The sequence below is a fragment of the Lontra canadensis genome, unplaced genomic scaffold (assembly GCF_010015895.1).
Source record: "Lontra canadensis isolate GAN:19392208 unplaced genomic scaffold, GSC_riverotter_1.0 scaffold64, whole genome shotgun sequence".
In the NCBI taxonomy this organism is placed as follows: domain Eukaryota; kingdom Metazoa; phylum Chordata; class Mammalia; order Carnivora; family Mustelidae; genus Lontra; species Lontra canadensis.
In genome coordinates, this window is record NW_022631058.1 from 6,654,219 (window position 1) to 6,659,741 (window position 5,523).

At 35.2% G+C, this 5,523-nt stretch overlaps 1 pseudogene; it reads left to right on the forward strand.

The window, feature by feature from the left end:
• Positions 1-2,574: 2,574 nt before the first annotated feature.
• Positions 2,575-4,408, forward strand: LOC116879900 (annotated as a pseudogene).
• The last annotated feature ends 1,115 nt before the right edge of the window (positions 4,409-5,523 follow it).

Sequence of the window (5,523 nt, forward strand, 5' to 3'; positions counted from 1 at the left end):
TCTGCACATTTTTTTGTATATTAATTCTTTGTTTATTAAATGTGGTACAAATTACTTTTCCAACTGTAATTTATATCTTAATGTTTTAGAAGTTCAATTTATCAAAATAAAATTAAATATTTTGGCATGGTCAAATCTGTTGTTTATTCCTTTGTGGCTTTTTTTTTTTTTTAAGATTTTTTTATTTATTTGACAGAGAGAGTGAGAGACACAAGCAGGCAGAGCAGCAGAGGGAAAATGAGAAGTAGGCTCCCCAATGAGCAGGGAGCCCGATGCAGGGCTCCATCCCAGGACCCTGAAATCATGACCTGAGCTTGAGGTAGTCTCTTAACCAACTGAGCCACCCAGGCACCCCTCCTTTGTTGCTTTTGATTTTGGTTCTTTTTAGGAAGAAGTTTTATGATTCAAAGTTATGTAAACTTTTATTTTACATTTTTCTTTAATAGTTGTTTTGGTTTTTAGTTCTTTAAACCATTTTGGTGTTTGTTGTTGTGTATGACATGAGGTATGATTCTAACTAAATTTTTTTTTCATTATAGCCAATATTTACAATAATTGTTGACTAGCTAATAATTTCTCAAATTATTTTTAGGTTCTCCCATATCTTAAATTAAATCCCCTTAAACAAGCTGAGTGTTTTACTTTATTCTGTTTCATTTGTTGACTTTTGTATTACTGTACCTCAAAACCATAATTTTGTAAAAATGCCTAGTTCATTGGGACTGCCTGCGTGGCCCAGTCTGTTAAGCATCTGCCTTTGGCTCAGGTCATGATCTCAGGGTCCTGAGATCAAACTCCACATCAGGCTGTCTACTCAGTGAGGAGTCTGCTTTTCTCTCTCCCGCTGATCATCCACTTTCTCTCTCTCTCAATTGTTTACTCTTTCTCTCAAATAAATGAATAACTTTTTTTTTTAAAAAAAGTACCTAGTTCATAAGTGATTTAAATAAAATATTGTTTTTAACCATAAATAATTATCCATTTTTGCCTCATGTTTTTTAAATAGTCTCCAAACCCAATGTGGAACCCAGTGCAGGGTTTCAACTCACAACCCTGAGATCAAGACCTGAGCTGAAATCAACAGTTGGATGCTTAACCAACTGAGCCACCCAGCTGACTTATTTTTTAAGTTAAAATAAGAAGAAAAATAAGTAAGCTTATAAAATGTCTTCTATTTTTTATATCTTTAAAAAATCATTTTGAGAGAAATATTATTTCCACCAAAATGGTAAAATTAGAGATGGTGCAGTAGAAATTGGCAAATTCAAATCAGTATAGCTTTCTTTTTCCTTTGCTGAATCATGTCTAGCAAGCCAAGGAAAGCATGTATATATCCTGAATGAGTCTGAACACTTTGAATGTCAATCTATTGGGTTTCTGGCATTTTCTGTTCAAGTGGACATAGTTTCCTTAATTGCCATATTTAAAGCTAAATACACTGAGAAGTTTATGAGTCTTTTGTGCATGATTTATAAATTAACTGTTGAGCCAGACAACTATTGTCATTTCATCAATGATGAAATTTCTCTAAGGGTAACTCCTGGCTAAGAAGAAACTTCAGTGGATGTTATTCATGTGTTTAAGTATGCCAGAGAGAGATCCAAAATACATCCCTACTTATCACACCCCATTAATAGTAAAAAGAAAACAAACCATTTAAATAGATTTCCTTATTTTTCTTAGGGTAACTGTTTGGAGTAATATATATTTATTGGGATAATTTGATTACATCAGTCAAAACGAAACAAGACTAGTCGTCTTGGGGGTATTTTTATTTATTTATTTTTTTCATTCATTGATTCGTTCCTTTGAAACACATTACCTGAACATCTAATATGAATGAAAATGTAATCAGGTAGTTATCAGGATTGAGACAACTATGCATATTTGTATGGAGAAGATAATGCTCCTAAAGAGGTCACTGCTGAATGTTAGAATATATTTCTTGGGGTGTAAAAATGGCTTGGAGCACTTAAACTCTCAACATAAACTTCTGCTCCAGTAGCCCAAAGGAAGTCCTCTGGAAAAGCTCCCAATTATTAAAGCCATTAGAAAAAAATAATGAGCAGTTAGGACAAGGGCATACTAAATTGATAATGGGATAATGGGGTATAAAGGGGTCTGCCCAGAGAACAGATAGTGTGTGTCACACCCAGAAGTATAACTTTATGTATAGGAATACCTTGTTTTTATTGCATTTGACTTTATTATGCTCTGCATATATTACATTTTTTTATAAATTAAAAGTTTGTGGCAACTCATGTATAGCCAATCTAAAGGCACCATTTTTTCAACAGAATTTGATCGCTTTGTGTCTCTGCATCACAGTTCAGTAATTCTCACAATGTTTCTAAGTTTTTTATTATTATTTTTTATGGTGACCTGTGATCAGTGATTATTGATGTTACAATTATACCATGAGCTGTAGCCTTAATATAAGGCAGCAAATTTAATTGATAATTGTGGTATGTGTTCTGAGTGCTCCACAGACTGACCATTCCACCATCTCTTCTCAGGCCTCCCTATTCCCCAAGAAACAACAATATTGCAATTAAGCCAGTTAATAGTCCTACAATGGTCTTTAAGTATACAAGTGAGAGGAAGAGTTACATGCTTCTCGTTTTAAGTCAAAAGCTAGGAATGATTAAGCTCAGTGAGGAAATCAGGTTGAAAGCCTAGATAGACCAAAGCTAGGTCTCTTGTGCCAGTTAGCCAAACTATGGTTGCAAAGGAAAAGTTTTTGAAGGAAATTAAAAGAACTGCTCCAGTGAACACATGAATGATAATAAAGCCAAACAGTCTTATTATGGATATGGTGAAAATTTTAGTGGTCTGGATAAATCAAACCAGCCATAATATTCCCTTAAACCAAAACCTAGTTCAGAGAAAGTCCTCAATTGCCTTTATTTCTATGAAGGCCGAGAGAGGTGAGGAAGCTGCAGAAGAAAAGTTTAAAGGTGGCTGAGGTTGGTTCATGAAGTTTAAAGAAAGAATCTGTTTCCATAATATAAAAATGCAAAGTGAAGTAGAATATGCTGTTGTAGAAACTGCAGCAAGTTCTCCAGAAGATCAAGTTAAGATATTTAATGAAGGTGGCTACACTAAGCAACAGATTTTCAATGAGATGAAACAGTCTTCTATTAGAAAAAGATGCCAGCTAGGATTTTCGTAGTTAGAAGTCAATGATTGGTTTTAATGATTCAAAGAACAGGCTGACCCTCTAATTAGGGACTAATGCTGTTGGTGACTTTAAGGTGAAGCCAATGATCAATGCCCATTCCAAAAATCCCAGGACCTTCAAGAATTCTGCTAAATATACTATGCTTGTGTATTATTCTATAAATAGAACAAAAAAGGCCTAATGACAGCCCCTCTGTTTACAACAGAGTTTAGTGAATATTTTAAGCACACAGTTGAGAATGACGGCTCAGAAAGACAAACAAACAAACAAGCAAACAAAAACAAGAAACAAAAAGCAAAATAAACAAACAAACAAACAAAAAAAAACAACCAAAAAAACAGATTTCTTTCAGAATATTACTTCTCACTGTCAATGCAGCTGGTCAGCCGAGAGCTCTGATGGAAATGTATAATGAGATTAATGTTGTTTTCATGCCTAACACAATGTCCATTCTGTACCCTGTACCCCTTGGGTAAAGAGTAATTTCAACTTTCAAGTCTCCTTATTTAAGAAATACAATGGTAGCTACAGCTGCCATTTTACTGATGGATCTGAGCAGAGCAAATTGAAACTTTCTGGAAAGGATTCACCATTCTAGATGCCATTAAGAACATTCATGATTCATGGCCAGAGGTCAAAATATTAACATTAACAGAATTTTGGAAGAAATTGATTCCAGCCCACTTGACTTTGAGGGGGTCAAGACTTCAGTGGAAGAAGTGCCTGTTGAAGTGGTAGAAATAGTAAGAGAACTAGGATTGGTAGTGGAGCCTGAAGATGGGTATGAATTGCTGAAATCTCACGATGAAACTTTAATGGATGAGGAGTTGCTTCTTGTGGATGAGTGCAGAAAGTGGTTTCTTGAGATGGAACCTACTCCTAGAGAATAATTTGTGAGACTGTTGAAATAACAACCAAGAAGTTAGAATATTACATAAACATAGTTGATAAAGCATTTGCAGAGTCTGAAAGGATTGACCCCAACTTTGAAAGAAGTCCTACTATGTTTAAAATGCTATCAAACAGTATGGTATGCTATAAGAAATCATTTATGAAAGGAAAAGTCAATCAATGTGGTAAACTTCATCTCTGTCTCATTTTAAGAAACTGCCACAACCACCCTAGCCTCCAATGACCACCATGCTGATCAGTAGGCAACTGTCAACATTGAAGCAAGACCCTCCTCCAGCAAGATTACCAGTCACTGAAAGGTCAGATGGTGGTTAGCACTTTTTGACAATAAAGCATTCTTTTAAATTAAGGTATGTACATTGTTTTTTAGACATAATGTTATTGCACACTTAATAGACTACAATGTAATGTGAACATAACTTTCATATGCACAAGGAAACCAAAAAGAATATTTGGCTCACTTTATTGCAATATTTGCTTTATTCAGTGATCTGGAAGTGAATGCACTATATCTCCAAGTTATGTCTGTCTTGCAGAGATACACATAAAGATAAATCCTTTAATGTGCCTCTGTATTACTTTCCTATTGTTGTTGAAAAAAATTACTTTGAATGTGGTGGCTTAAACACATATTTATTATTTTTACAATTCTAGATATCAGAAGTGTGAAATGGGAGTCACTGGGCTACAACCAAAGTGTTGGAAGGGCTGCCTTCTTCCTTGTGGATTTAGGGGAGAATGTGTTTCCTTTCTTTTTCCATCTTCTGGAACCTGTCTGTATTCCTCAGCTTTAAGGCTCCTCCCTCCATCCCTGACATCAGCAATTGCATCTCTCTGACTTGTGGTTCCATCCCCACAGGATCCTCTTCCTCTCTGTTCCCTTCAGCACATCACCTTCTCTGATTCTGATTCAGCTGCTTTGTTCTTTCACTGACAGAGTCTCTGGTGATTATAGTGGGTTTATCCGTAAAATCAGAATAATGGCCCCGTGTCTACCTCAAGATCCTTAATTTACATCTGCAAAGTCCCTTTGCCCATGCAAGGTAACAAATTCCTGGACCCCTGGGATTAAAGTTTGCATATCTCTGGAAGGCCACTTTTGGCTTGGACAGAAGTATTCTACTTTCTGATTACTTCAACCAAAGTCAATTTCAGTTGTTGGCAATGAAGAACCATAAATAAAACACTAGTGTTTCTAAAAGTGTGTTCAATGTTCCCAAAGACTGCCTCGTATCTACTGAATAGGATTGTTTCAAAGTGGATCAATGAATTGCATTTTTTTGACAGGTAATTATGATGCACATAAATATCTGAGTCCATGATTTTAATGTCGCACTTACAAAAGAATAAATTTTAAGTGTTCTTATCTTTCAAGAATGTCCTTATGATTTTATTCCCAGTTTAAAGTAAAAAGGTTTAAGAAAAAAGCC